Here is a 15,531-nt window from a genome sequence, read left to right on the forward strand (position 1 = left end):
GTTTCCCCTTCGGGCCAATTGGGCTGTGCGTTCTGTACGTGTGTGCGAGAAGTTGTGGAAGAGACACTGCGCGGTAACGTTGAGGGGTCGAATGTTGGACAGTGAATGGGTTTGAGTCGCTTGTAATCCCTGAAAAAGTTACTTTTTGAATAAGGCGCTTAGGCGCCTTTTATTACAAGAATCTAAAAATGCTTTTTAGCGACAATGAACTCAACACATTGCCAAAATTGAGTGCTTTAGGCGCCTATCTTAACAAATTAACGACATTTTTTGGGTAGGCGCCTTAAAAAATACTCTGATTACATAAATATGCAATACCTTTTTAGTAAAAGGACGCTTAAAAAAAGTCTCCATAACTGATCAGAACTGTAGCGCGAAAGGCGCCTGTTAGCCCCAGATAAAAACGTCACTTTTACCTCTAATGTGTTGAGCTCTTACGACATCGGCGTTAAAAAGGACGCTTTAGGTGCTTCTCATACCAGCAATTGTTTTAAAATGTCTTTAGATACATCCTTATGATTGAGGTTTTGTGATAAAGGCGTCTACCTCACACTATAGCGACATTTTTCAAATAGGCGCCTTAACTAGTTACTCAAATTATACAAGCTCAACGCTTCTATCAGTTGCAGGGTACTTAGGCTGTTTAACCCCCCAAAAACGCCTTTAAAAATTATCCAAAATGTAGCCTTTAAGGCGCCTATCCAAGGCTTGATAAAAATTAAGAGCTTTTATTCTACTATACAATGTCTTAGAGATACCTTGATGGCTGTAATTTTGATCTGCTCTGAAAATATGCCAAAATTAGGCGCTTAACCCTCTACAACCTAACCCCGCCTTTAGACGGGCTTCGATCTGAAAAATCGCCAAAAATCCATTTTTCAATCAATTTTTAATCTTTAAAATGCATTGGAAAGAAGAACTCTTAAAATTTTAGAAAATTTTAGGGTTGGAAGTTTTACTTGTTTTATGTGACTATGCCAATGTTTTTAAAAATGTCATTTTTTAGGGCTCAACTTTGGCTGTGTTTTTTACTAACATTTGCTATATATCCCGCCCGTGTGGATCAATCGGACCGCGCACTGGACTCACAATCCAGAGGTCGCCGGTTCGAATCCCGCGGCGGGCGCTCTAAAATTCTTTGTGTAAATATGGGTATTCGGCGCCGTCGCTCCGTGCCATACTTTCATACACTTAGGAGCCCAGGGCGGCGAAGTCCTTGTAGATAAAAAGGAAGACACTAGTGGTTGGTACTAGCAATGGTGGCCGACAGCTATAAAGTCAACTTCGTTTTTTTTGCTATATTTTAAGTAAAAATAAGTATGCAGTAATTTTTGTAGTGTCCCAGACTATATTCCTACGCATTTGTTTACAATATAAATGATAATGGTGCCATTCTATAGCAAAAAAATTGAAAAACAAGTAAAAAATTTAAAAAGTGACTGAAACCCAGGAAAAAAGTAGATAGGCAAAATGTAATGATAGGAGGTGTTAGAATAGGTCAAATACTACCAAAAACAAACATAAACTAAACAAGATAAATGAAAATTAAAATACTAAAAATAAAACAAGAAAAACATAAAACAAGAGAAGTGAAGTTTTTCGTAGAACAAAAGTTGCTCAAAATGACCTCCCAAACACGGGAAAAATAAAAAATTTCGAAAAAAAAATTTGGGCAGTAGAGGGTTAAGGCGCCTATCTTACAAGAAACCAAAATAAATGGATGGATTTTAGCTCTTGAATAGTAATAAAAGCGCTAAAGACGCTTTTTCATTAGAAAACGCCTTTAAAATATTCATTTTTTTGATTCATCAAAAGTCGCCTTGGGCTACCTCACAATATAACGACAGTTTTCAGATTGGTGCCTTTTCTTGTTACTCAACTACTAAACGCGTATCACAGTGGTATAGAGCTTGTGTTGTTTAACCATCCTAAACGCCTAAACGCCTTAATTATCTCAAATGCAACCCTAGAGGCGCCTAGCTTGATAAAAGTCACTCAAACTACTCAGATGAAAAGCTTCTATCCTACCAAACAGTGTCTTAGAGGTATGTGTAATGGACATAGTTTTGAACTCTTCTTAAAATAACCAAAAATTAGTCGCTTGAAGCGCTATCTTACAAGAAACCAAAATTTGTAAGATATGCTCTAATAAAAGACAAACTTCTGCTCTGGATTTCAACTCTTGTCAACATCTCCCGTAAAAGGGGTGCTAAGGCGCCTTTATTTGTCGACTTTGAAACATTCACTTAAACTTTGACAATTTTTGAAAATTACCAGAAATGTTACGCCTAAGGTGCATTGCAATGACAAAAATTACGTCAAAACTAAGCGTTTTTCCACAACCATCCAGCAATCGCACCCCCTGCGGTCCCCAAACGACTTCACTTGATCGATGACGATCGGCTCGTCGCCTATCCCGCAGGGCCTTTCTGTCTCCGCCGGGGTCCCTCGTATCCGTGGGTATCTCGTTTGCCTTACAAGGTCTCTCGCTTCAAATTGAAGACCCGAGCGCTGGGAACTACTCGTGACCGATTCTAAGTTGTTACACTATCGCTGATAACCCGAAACGCTTGAAGACTCCCAGATCATCCCGCGCAATTTATGCGGAACGTTAGCAACATCGCGCACGACCCGCTGCAGCGGGTCACGGCTCGGGGTTGTCGTGCTTAATTAAAGCACCATGTCCAAGAGCGAACCCGGGAGTTGCAACCTCCCGCTTCTCGGAATATCCCGCCGTGTAGAGAGGTACGCGCCAGCCAAAGTAAATAAAACAAGACAAGACGATGATGAAATCAGATATCCTTAAACGCTTTTCTCGTCGTCTTCCTCCCCATGGTTCTGCCTTTTGCCGAGGCGTTCTGCCCATAAACAGTGCCCGTAACAAGGTGCTTGCGAAGCGCGGAGGGAGAAGAAGCCAAGTGTACAACAACCATGTCGTGTTTTTGGGAACACAGACAGACATCTCGGACGGATCGCTCTCTCTCTGTCTCTCTCTCGTTTGGCCAGAATTGTTTTGTAACATGAAAGAGCCAAAAACGATCGACGCGGCTACCTCCTGCTGAGGCTCGTCGGGGCTTTCTTCGAAAGCCGAGTCTTCTACGATGTCTGCTGTTCCTACGCCGCTGATGATGATGGAGGCTCCGTCCGTCCAGCACACCGCACACACAAGATACATTCATTTGTTTTGATTAAATATTCATAAAAATTTTGATTACATGTACACGGTCGTAAACAGATGGAATCTGTGGGGCCTGCCGCCGTAGTTGATGAGGCCAGAAGAGGGGGGATGATGCTGCGGCAGGTTTGGCTGTACAAACTTTGCTGCCGGGGCCTCATCATCTGTCATTCTGTGCACAGAAATGTGCTCCGACCGAAAGATGATGGATGTGTGTAGTGTACGAAGAATAATACTCTGTTTCCATGAAGAAAAGCCGTCGTCTTTTCCTCGGTAGACGTCAACCGATTTGCTTTCTTTGTGCCAGAAATGTGTGTGTTTGTGTTTTGATGTTGATGCGGTGCCAAAATTTCACTCCAAAGACGTTTACGGGCCTTGACATTGAGGGGTAAACGGTTTTATTTTGATTTAAACGACTGCACGACCTCTTTGTGGGGTATCCGCGGGCGAAATCGAAAACGTCGTTTCGATTTTGACGTTTTCGAGAAACGTAACGCATGACAAGGTTTTACGCTGAAGAGGTAACCAAACGTCAAACGATGAACATTTCACGTTACGCAATTCGTCCTGCAAAAAAAAATCAGCCTCCTTTGTTCAAAGGCGTCGGCATCCTTCCTTTGTCTCGTCGCAAATGACACTTCCGCGCAAACGACAACAACAACAACAGAGGCACAAGCCACGCTCCAATTAATCTCAAAAACGCTCCCACGGGCACTCCCACCACCATTTTCCACGCTGCGGGACTCCCGCAGGGAGAAAATGTCGACTTTCCTTGATTTCCCGCGCTCTTCACGAACCGTGAAACTAATCTCTCACTTGATGTCAACAACGACCTGCTCTGCCCTCCGCCCTTCGGGCGTTACTTCCGTTACCAAACGTCAACAGCACTTATGGCACACGTGGTTCGCGGGCCGCACAATGTTTTCCCGAGATTAGCGAAACTTGTTTACAAGCTAACGAGCTGACGGCTTCGTAGGCGTTTGACGGACGCCGCCGCCGCTTTGATCCGTCCGTCTAATTAATGGCTTTCGGATCGAACCGATTTGGCCCGCGCGCTGACAGCTCCGCTTTTTCGTGCGGCCCCAGGTTGCCGAAATCTCGAGCGGTACGCGAGAGGGGGGATTCGGTCTCATTAGCATGAGAAGCGATTTGGGCGGTGGCTGGAGAGAGCGGTTAGCGTTAGCGCTACCGAATTCCGTGCGGGGTGCCGAACGCGATACAGCGATAGTCTCGGAGCAGGATTTTCGTGAGAGTTCTTACGAAGGGAAAGGTCCAAAGAATCGTGGTTAATTAACTCTCCGGATGAGCGTTGGTGACATGTCGTCCCTTGGGACGACACCGTCGAGAGTCATGACTTGGGTCAACACGACACGACACGGCTAGGAATTCGTGAAAGCTGTTATCAGCACCTTGTAATCGCGCCCATGGGTCATGAAGATCGAGCAACGCTGCTGCTGCTGGTTGGCATTTCGGGTTGGTGACGGGGTTGTTCTATCATGACTCCCCTAGACCGAGCTACCTCCTCCAACGAAGGGGGTGGTGACATACTGTTTGTTTTGCGGACTTGCTGGCAAACACGGCGCACACAGCGTGTGGTGCTAAGTGACTACCCCGAGGTCAGTTCTCCGCGCGTGAAAGTTAATCCAATCGTGCGAGGAAGCCCCCCCCGCTGAACAAGGAGGAGGAAGATCGATAAGGCAGACGAACATGTCCCCGTAGCTTATTACGAAAAACACCAAAGCTGCAACGAGTCGTCCTCCTCCTCCTCCTTTACCTTCAAGAAGAGGTTGAGTCGAGAAAATTATGAAAAAGACACCGAAAAATATGTTGCCTTCCCAGGCGCTGGAGTCGACATGGTCCAAGATGCAGCCGGGAAGATAACGCTGCCTGCCTGCATATTGCACGCAGAGTGTCCTCTCAAGTTCTGAGGAAACCAGCAAGCGACCGGGAGTATGTTTTCTCAACCGTCTTGCTGCGTCCTCCTACATGCTACAAATGAAACGAGGAGTGAAGCAAAATTCAATTGATTCTGCTTCCTTTGGCGTCCTTCATCCTCTCCCACTCGTACGTCTCGGGTTTTGTGTTACGACCGAGTCTTGTCGACCCACACAGTCGTCGCTTTCGAAGAACTGCTGGTGCCCCCGGGAGACAGGAGTGTTTCTGCAACAATAATCATCATCATATTTTATAAAATATGATGTTTACTTATTCGGTGAAGATGGAGGGGGAAAGAAATGTGGACCGGCGGGGGGAATTGATATCGAGTTTTTTCTCTGTGGTGCACACATTGTTGCGAGTCAGTGGACATGAATGGTTTTGGATTGTCCCATATGTAATTCTTGACTAACGCTGGAGGATTGTGAGCTATTGGAATGCACGGATATTGCAATCCGTGCAACGACCTCACAAATTCCTTAGATATTAGATTGACAGATGACAGATTGACAGTTTGACAGATTGACGGATTGACAGTTTGACAGATGACAGTACTTACCTTTTGATACACTTACACCAACTTACCTGCAAACAAACACTTCTCTTTTCAATTGCTGCCCAGCACTCCCTTGATGTCGACGTCCGTGATTGGGAAATGCTGCCAACAAACCTTTCCCGGGCAACGCAGTTTGAACTCCGTTCCCTAGAGTCAAGGTGGACACACTGGACGTCCACCTTATTTATGAAATTGATACCGCTAATAAAATAATGCAGTTTCTTGCTGCGCTCGCACAAAATTCGCGCGAATCGGACGCGGAGATGGCCATAAATTTGCCACGACGACCGCGCGGTCATTATCGCATCGCACTTGTTCCGGACTCGCCGGAGCTTGCAGCGCGCTGCGACATGTTCTTGTACTGCTTCTTCGAGTCCCTCCTTCTTCCAGCAAAAGTTGGCGGACATTAAAAATGCAAAATAAACAAGATCGAGGTGGAAGATCTGTTCTTTTGCGCGAGCGATGTCCACTTTGGGTCGCTGCGCTGCGTGTGACAAATGAGGTGCAGGAAGGTTCGCGGAGGAACCTTGGTGCAACGTGCGTGCCTCTCCTCCGCAACCGCGTCCAGTATTTGTTTGACTTGTCATAAATAATTAAAATTTATTCATTTGCTTATTTACTTACACTGGTTTCGGATGGGAGCGCGCGCGCGTCAGCGCAAAGAGTGGGCCACTTCTCGGGAATCGGGTTTCCGCTGTTTGTCCCGAAGACCGGGTGCGCAATTCTGGGGACCCTGAGCGAGTGGCAGGCTCGGGGGAAATAAATGAGGACAGAAATGAAGCATGTTAGAATAAATTACCTTCACCGCAAGCTTCAGCAGAAGCGCTATCTCTCTGGTGGGGAGCGAGAAAAAGTGGTCCAACTGGGGAGCCTGTGGGTTACTCCAACGATGTTTGCTCAACGAGCGACTTGTTTGCGCTGCTGCTGCTACGGTGTGTGAGACCCTAAAGGCGTAGAATCACACCGCTCTGCGTAGGCTTTCGGGTTGATTGAACGTCGTAAGTTGTCCTAACCTACAAATAACAGCGCATCTGAGGACGACTTGGTGAAATGAGCTTTGTCCTCCCTAAAAAGGGGTCACTATCCAGAGGACAGTTAACCTTCCCTTGGAGAAAGATTGACAGTTGACAGATAGACAGAATGACAGTTGAACACTTACCTGTTGATGCACTAACACTGACTTACCTGCTTTCAAACCACTTCAAAAATTTCAGCCAAATCTCAGTACTACCAAAGAGTATTGAAAATAGAGCGCGGACTCGGAACAAATTTCTACCAAATTCATGGTACCAGCCAAAGGTACAACCGTAACGCCTTTGATAAGGCGTTACTATTTTCAGGCGTTATGAAAATCAAAATTGCCAAATTATTTGATCACAGCAATCCCATTTTTTTCAGTGACAGTTGAAAATAAACAAACTCACCCATAAATTAAACTTCTGACAACGACCATAATCTGGTAAGCAAATTTTGGAATTTTCAGAATAAATAAGGCATAATTGAACTTTTTTTTTACAGAATGATAAGAGAGAACCACGAATCCAAGGAGGATAACCGACAGTGCGCAGTGGACAGGGTGACATCTCAAATCCAAATGCGACGGCCGCCCCTCTTCCGGAGAAGCATGTCTCCCGTAACGTACGCAATGGCAAATGCTACCGAAACGTCGCGTCCGTCTTTAGCACCGGCGAAGACCAGGACAACGAGTATCTCCCAGCTCCGATGCGCCTTACCAACCCGCAGCCCAGCAGCCCGCTTCTAACAAGGATAACTCCTGGTCCAGTTTATTCGTTCCTTCAAGTACCAAAAAGCTCACCTCAACGGGAACATGTACGACAGCTGCCTGCTCCTAGCGCCCACCCACATGCTGCGCGAGCTCAACCGTCAAGACATGGCGCGTAATCGTGCGGCGAACGCTCCAGAGCATCGTCAAAATCACCGCCATGGGAAATGTTCAGAGAAATTTTCAGACAATAAAAAGTGAAACAAATCAGTTGAGTTTTAATTTGATGCAGTTCAGAAGTTTGGGCCTTTTTCTTTTTTTTTTTAAGTGAGTTTTAAAGCCAAAAGTCTTGTCTTAAGTTTGATTTATTATGGATGATGCCTCTTATCCGGTAAAAGTTGAATGATCCAAGACAATTAGACAAAGCGTAATCGTAAGATCTGCCCGCGACAAATATTGCAATCTTATCAAACCTATTCCCTGTAAAATAACATTCTGAAAAGTGAAGAAGATGGTGCAGAAATGGTGCGTTCGTCTGGAAAGATTAGCGGCTCTGGAGACCGTTTTGAAGCGTCATATTATCCGGCATTGGGATCCCATGCTGAAATCCCTTTTGCTGTAGTTTAGAACCTTGTAGGCTATAAAACCCCAACGGACCTTTGTCGCCACTTATGGCAAGTGAACCGTGATCGCACGACCTGATCGTTATTCGCCATCCGGAAGAGTTTCGCTTCCAATTCTCATACAATCTACTGGTCTTTTCCCTTGTGTGGACTGGGCTACGAAGAGATGTCTCGGTACAGACAATATCTAAAAGATAACTTCAGCTTTCACGGGATCTGTGGTTACACAAAACATTCGCAAACACCGGTTAGGTTGAACTAGAAAGGTTGGTTTGCATGATTTTCCCTGATTGGAAAATACACGATTTGACAGTTTATTTTGCAAAGAGATGAAAATATTTGACAGCAGAAAATGTCACCAAAAAAGTAACGCCTAAAGACTCCATTGAACAAAAATTTGTCACGCTTGACTGCTGAGAATATGCTGAAGGGCTGTGTACCTGTGTACCGCGTTACGGGGTCAAAAATAAATCGCCAGTGTACCCTCTCATTTCCCTTCTCTCTGGTACTACCTTGAAGTCGACGTCCGTGTTCGGGAAGCGCAACCTTTCTTGCCCCGATTCCGCCGACCAAAGTCCTTGAACAAACTCCCTGAAAAGGGGTCACCATCCAGAGGACAGATGACTTTCCCTTGGAGAAAGATTGACAGTTGACAGATTGACAAAGTTGACAGATTGACAAAGTTGACAGAATGACTGTTGAAACAATTACCTGTTGATGCACTTACACTGACTTACCTGCTTTCAAACCACTTCAAAAATTTTAGCCAAATCTCAGTGCTACCTTGAAGTCGACGTCCGTGTTCGGGAAGCGCAACCTTTCTTGCCCCGGTCGACCAAAGTTCACGACGCTAGCCAAACAAAAGATTTCTGCGATTGCTCTTTCGAACCCCAGCGCTGTTGTCTTACCGTTTTTTCAGGCGATTTTCTTCGTCTGATCCCTTTGTGTGTGCACGCCAGGATGTGCCGACAAAGGAGCTCGGGTCTTCCTTTTTGCGCCATTCAGCTTCTTCTTTGATGATGCTACGACCTCCTCCTCCTCCTTCTCCAGTGGTGTCGCTGCTGCCGGTAGCATAATAGCGGCGTAATCAATTTCATGACCTCGTTAACTCGTTTGGGGCTTACACACGCGCTTGGCGGTGGTTTGTGGTGGTGGTGGTTGCGAATCGTGACAACCATCTCGAAGTGCCCTGGCCGTATATGCGAAATCTTCGCCGTATCATAAGCCACCAACGAGCCATGACCTGTGCGATGGGCAGGGTTGAAGTTACGTTGGTTAAGTTTGACAGTTTGACAGATGGATGAACACTCACTTTTCTATAAGTCACAGTACCTCCATGTTACGTCCTTGTTAGGGAAATGCACTCTTTGTCAAAGGTCACGTCCCCTGCTAATGCTTCCTACACAATCTTCCAGTTGTGCCTCGAGCTAGTGCATCAACTTAGCAAAGTGGCACAGCAAACAGCTCCTGACTTGGTCCTGTAACCCCTCTCGAGCGATTGTTGTCGAGAATAAAACATCTAAAAAGAGTGCCGACATTAATCCAAAAAATGAAAAACGAAGGAGCCCTCGCCGGCAATACGCAATCCTTTTGTCTTTCGACACCTCCCTTGCGCCCGGTATTGTTCCCGCAGCACTTCAGGACGAATCTCCCCATCAGTACTTGTGTTTTTGCCATTCTCTGTGCCCAATACGTCACCGATCTCGTCGTCTTGCAGCATCGCAAGTAATGTTCATTATCCGCAAATTATGTTCAGCACAGCTCTCTGCCTCCACCAACCTACTCCCGGGGCACCTGTGGCGATGCCCTTTGGAACTTTTAATTTAGCCACATCGTAAACTACCACGACATTGCACTACTCTCAGCGAATGATATAAAAAGCCATAATCGAGGAGAAGTGGGAAAAGTGCACACGCCAAAAGCCACGCCGGGTCCCCGGCATAATCTCCATGACACATGCACTCGGTCTCCGTGTATGAAGAACCGTTTGGGGTTGTTCTGGAACACGACCAGGACGAAGAAGAGTTCTCGAATGTCGCACGCCAGCACAGTGCGAGGAGGTGTTTGGTCCCGTCAACTCCGGGTGAGTCAACCGAAGGTTGGAACGGGGGGAGTCCTCTGAGCCATCACTTTAATGGAGAACCAAAGCGGTTTGGAAGCGCTTTGGAGGTGGGGTAGAAGCTGCGGACGAACAACAACAGAAGCGAGATGAGATTAAATAGCAAAATGAGATTTCTTTTTTTTGCTCGCCGTACAACTGCATCACTTGTTTTGTGTATTTATTCTACACGGAGAGATCCCGGAGGCGACCGCAGAGATGAGAGGCGAACCGCAGCTATGTACCGTCGGGGTTTCGCTCCGGCTCTAGCCAAGGATCAAGTGGTTTTTCACCCCGGTATTGCACACTCACACCACTTGAGGGTTTCGTGCTCTGCCGCGCACCGGAAAGTTCATCCTGGCGGCAGCATTAGTTTGTTCGTTCGTTTTTTTGCTGTTGCTGCTGCTTCTGTCTGCTGTATGTTTGTCTGGAAAAAAGATCAAATTTCAAAGCAAAAATGAGAAAAGTGTTAAAGAAATTAGAGCTGAATAAACAGTGTGCGGATTTATTCCGGCAGTCGTCGTCGTCGCAGCAGGGTTGAAGTGCATTAATACAACAGAGTTGCGGTGGATTATGGGACCACTACATGTCGTAGAAATGAGGAACAGAACTCTGTGTAGAGGGTAGACCTTCTTCATAGAGTTTGTACGTATTGACAGATTGACAGCTTGACAGATCTCACTTGCATCAACTTACCTGCTTTCAACACACTTGCACTAACTTACCTGCATTCAAAACACTTCAACTTGCTCGATCGCTTCGCGGCTCCCTTGATGTTGACGTCCGTAATTGGGGTGTCCACTAAAACTTACCTGAATTCATCACACTACTACATACACACTACCTGCATTCAACACACTACCACTTACCTGCATTCAAAACACTTCAACTTTTATGAGAGCCTCGCGACTCCCTTGATGTTGACGTCCGTAATTGGGAAGTCCACTCAAACTTACCTGCACTCAACACACTTTCACCAACTTACCTGCATTCAAAACACTTCAACTCTTATGAGCGCCCCGCGACTCCCTTGATGTTGACGTCCGTGATCGGGAAACGCCCCAACACGTTATAAAAGTTTGATTACACGTTCCAGCGCGAACTATTGTCGATTTGTTGACAGCTTCGCGTGTCTAATTTAGTACCACTAAAACACAAGCACGACACGTGCCGATGTGACGACTCTTCACACAGGATGGCACGCAGCAAGATTCAGCTCAAGGTGCTACCGGAGAAGCCGCTGACAGCGGGTCGTAATTTTCTCGCGTCTACCACGCTACCGCAACAGATCGCTCCCTGGGGCATTCCGGGCTCGAAGATTAAAATTATTATTAATCGCTGGAACCATTATGTGTAAACACACACACATCCGGCAAACATGCAAAACGACTGCGTAGGCGTCCAATCTCGACGGAAGAGTGATTAGGTGAAGATCTGGTGGAAAGGCTTTATTTTTGGATGTTTCAATCAGCAGCTGCAAGCTGCGACTTATAATATGCGTCACTTTCTTGGGGACAAATGTTTGAGGAACCTGTTTTTTTTGTGTATGTGGAGTACATGACTAATGTTCCACTGCAGCGTATTTACTCTCGAACACGCTGTGGGTCCACCGCGCGGTATCACCTCCGAAAACAACAGCTCTTCGATGTCAATATTTGTCCTACTGTGGCGTATACGTGCGAGTTCAAACTGTTGTGATGCCCCCAATTTATATGCATAAAATGCCACACACACACTAGCCGCTATCAGCATCGGTAGTGTGCATATCTAAAGCTCCTAACAAGCCTTTGTGTCTCTATCACGACGACGACTACGACGCTTGCGAATAGATTTAGAGAGAGAGCCATCCCTTGTATGCAAAGTAGCTGACTTTTGATTAGCTTTGACTGACAATACGGCGGTGGTGAGAAATCTTCCCAACTTGGGACGAAAGTTTTCGCATATCTCACGCGCAGTCTTGTGGATCCACCGAGGTCACCGTCAGCTTGCCGGAGGCGAGGTCTCGGTACATGTGCCACCGCTCTTTGTTTGCCAACATTACCCCGACTTTCGAGTCGGGACAGCCGGTGCGCGGAAAACGGGTTGTGGAAAATATCATGCAATCTAGATGGAAATTTATTCAATATATATGGTTTATCAACACTCTTCACAACATATCCAGCGCTCATGCTGCGAGCTGAACGCGCACACGAGCTCGTTTATCGGGCGCAAAACAGCACATTTGGTATACATCAAATTCTATTTTCGATTCTCCGCAACCAGCAGCGCGCTGGATGCTTTTGTATGGAAAGTAGAACTTGACGCTAGATTTAGAAACCGACTCGAATTGCTCGATGGGAAGTCATGCATTTTCGAGTTGATTCATTTGACAGTTGACAGATTGACAGATTTGCAGCAACTTACCAGTATTGATCACACTTTCACCAACTTACCTGCATTCAAAACACTTGAACTTTCTTGAACACATCGTGACTCCCTTGATGTCGACGTCCGTGATCGGGAAGTCCACTCCAACTTACCTGCATTCAACACACTTGCAACAACTTACCTGCTTTCAAAACACTTCAACGTCTTCTTGCGACTCCCTTGAAGTCGACGTCCGTGATCGGGAAACTCAAACTCGCTATTTCCAGCGCAAGTGACATTTTGAGGTTACCCCCTGCTACACTGTTGTTGTTGCCCCCACCAAATTGGCTCGAATTGCCTCAATGAAATATCAATTAATTTCTCCGTCACGCCCATCATCGTGCCGCTACCGGGCTCTCTCGCGCCGATGTCAAAAGTGTCAAAATATTTATGAAGATTTAAAGGCCTTATTTTAGGGCAGCAGCATTCCGGAGTCAGGACACGCAAGCTCGAAAGTTTAATTGAGCCCGAAACAGGTCGCACGCACCTTCGGTAGGTGTAGTTCAATTTATATAAATTTGCCAGTTTTCGAGTGAAGCCAAGTGCGAAGCAATAAATTTCGCTCACCGGGAGACCCCCGCGCCGCAGACGAATCTGGTTTGACGGGTCGCTCACGCACACTAGTGAGGCGCAGCGCAGTAATCGAGCGATTACGCGCGCGAAACCTGTCAATTGCAATGTTCCGGGAGCTTGAAAATTTACACATTTGGCACGGCTTGTTAGCACTCGTTAACACTCCTGGACACGGGGAGATTTTGGGGGTTTATAAGCGTTTTTTTTTGGCAAATACGCCACCACCATCGCGAGACGAGATACGTGACACCATTGGGCGATCAATATTGACAGTTCGGATTGGTTAGCTGACAATTACCTTGGCTCGATCAATTGGTATTGAAACGGCGCTTGCGGTAGCACTTAGAGCTAGGTAGCGTTGCTGACAATACGTCTGTCAAGTCAAACTAACAACTTGAAGTGGTTGTTAATCGCAACTCAAATTTGCTAAAATTTAAGGGAATGCAAAATATTGGAAGTTTGACAGATTGACAGATTGACAGATTGACAGATTGACAGATTGACAGATTGACAGATTGACAGATTGACAGATTGACAGATTGACAGATTGACAGATTGACAATTTGGTAGCAACTTCACTCAAAGGTACCTTAAACTCGACGTCCGTGATCGGGAAGTCCTTCCGTGAAAATTCGATGCTGGCTAACCATGTGTCACGAGTGCATCGTTCAAAGTGCGTCTGGACCTGATTTGTTTACATTTCCTTCCGGTGCGAGACGCCCCCTTTAAATTACCGGTCTCGCCGGCCGGACAGGTTCTATTTTAAGCCTGCCCGTTCCGGTAATCACATGTGGTGTGCAGTTTCGTGCAACCACGGTGGACCCTCCCTCCCTTTCGAAATCGAACCATTCACGAGTGCGCACACACACGGTTAATTGTATTTTAATTGCCAAATAAAACAATTTATGCTTTCCAGCGTAGAGGCTGATGTGGGGTGCGTGCAATACCACTATTACGGGGTCCATCACGTGTGGAACATACCACACCGTTGTTGTAGTACACAGTCAGGGGTGGTGTTGCCACGCTAGTAAAATATGATGATGATGATTTGGAGGAGATATCCGGCGTACCGAGCTGTGCCACGTTTATGACCCATCGTGTATGTAAATATAGATCGGTGTAACACGAGAGGCTCCTCGGCGAAGGGAAAGTAATATCTCTGGAAGTCGGTGTAGCGGGAAACAATAAAAATCCCAGCGCTCGTACGTGAAAGTGAGAGTCTAAATATTACACATAGCTGTACGGTTATGGCGGTAATTACGTTCTCTTCTCGGTATTTTCGAGCAACATATGGCCTCGGCGTTATCCTGGCGGAACTTCCTTGGACGGGACTCCCAAACTGGGTCAATTGGATAATGTTAGGGGCGCGCGCAATCAGCCGTTCCGCTCCGGATGGGTAATGAGGGTTGCTTTTTGATTTAGGGTGCCGTTAGCGGTATTTATATTACCCCGGGAGTAGGGGGACCACAGATTTTAAAGCGAAGCCATTTGGAGCCTTTATGGGTAAAATTCAACCCGTTCCCGGCAACGCTTTATTGATATTTCGAAAGCTATAAAGACATTAGTGACGTGTTTCATTCACAACACGGAGGGATCTTTAATAGCCGCGTAATTGTCGTCACCACGGTTCCGAGGTTATATCCCTGTCAAAACTGTCAATTCGACCCGACGCAGCACGTATACTACACTCCCACGCACCCTGGCTGTAATTACACTACTCGAGAGGCGTCCATATCTCACCCGGGAGTAGTAGTAGCTTTAGTGGGGCCATAAAATCTGTCACAAACTATCAACGGGCGAGCTCCCGCTCTGACGAAACGTGACTCGCACAACCCGTGTGACAAACTAATACAGACGCGTGCTTGAACTCTCTCTCGTGTCAAAGTGTACGATTGGTTGAGACAGTGTGGAGCAGCTCTTTGCGTCCCAATAGTCTGAATTTAGAGGCAGTCGGAGACTAACCGCAAAAAATGCAGATTAATCTGGAGGCTCAGGCGAAACAACGGCTAGAGGGACCTCAAACATTGTTTCGACAGAGTTTTATAATTGACAGTTTGACAGATTGACAGCACTCATGACTTACCTGCTCCAAATTCTGCTTCACAATCAGGAACCTTAAAACTAAGTGTACTTACCAGTATAAATTTGACATCGAATCTCGATGACTACCTGTTTCTTGACGTCCGTGATTGAGAAGAGCTCCAAAAAATATTTTCTTGCTGTCAGGTCGCAACGTGCCACCAATACAAACCAACATCAAAAGGAGCTCCCCCTGCTTCTATGTTCGCCCCTGAGCATTATTTACGACACCAATAAGTGCCGCTTGACACTAATGATCCCACGGCAGAAATTTTCTCCTCCATGTAGTGCGTAATTTTTGTGTCCCCCTAAAAAAATATTAATAGCGTTATTATTACCGACAAGTCACACCTCAACCTTCAT

The sequence above is a fragment of the Culex quinquefasciatus genome, chromosome 2 (genome assembly GCF_015732765.1).
Source record: "Culex quinquefasciatus strain JHB chromosome 2, VPISU_Cqui_1.0_pri_paternal, whole genome shotgun sequence".
Taxonomy (NCBI): domain Eukaryota; kingdom Metazoa; phylum Arthropoda; class Insecta; order Diptera; family Culicidae; genus Culex; species Culex quinquefasciatus.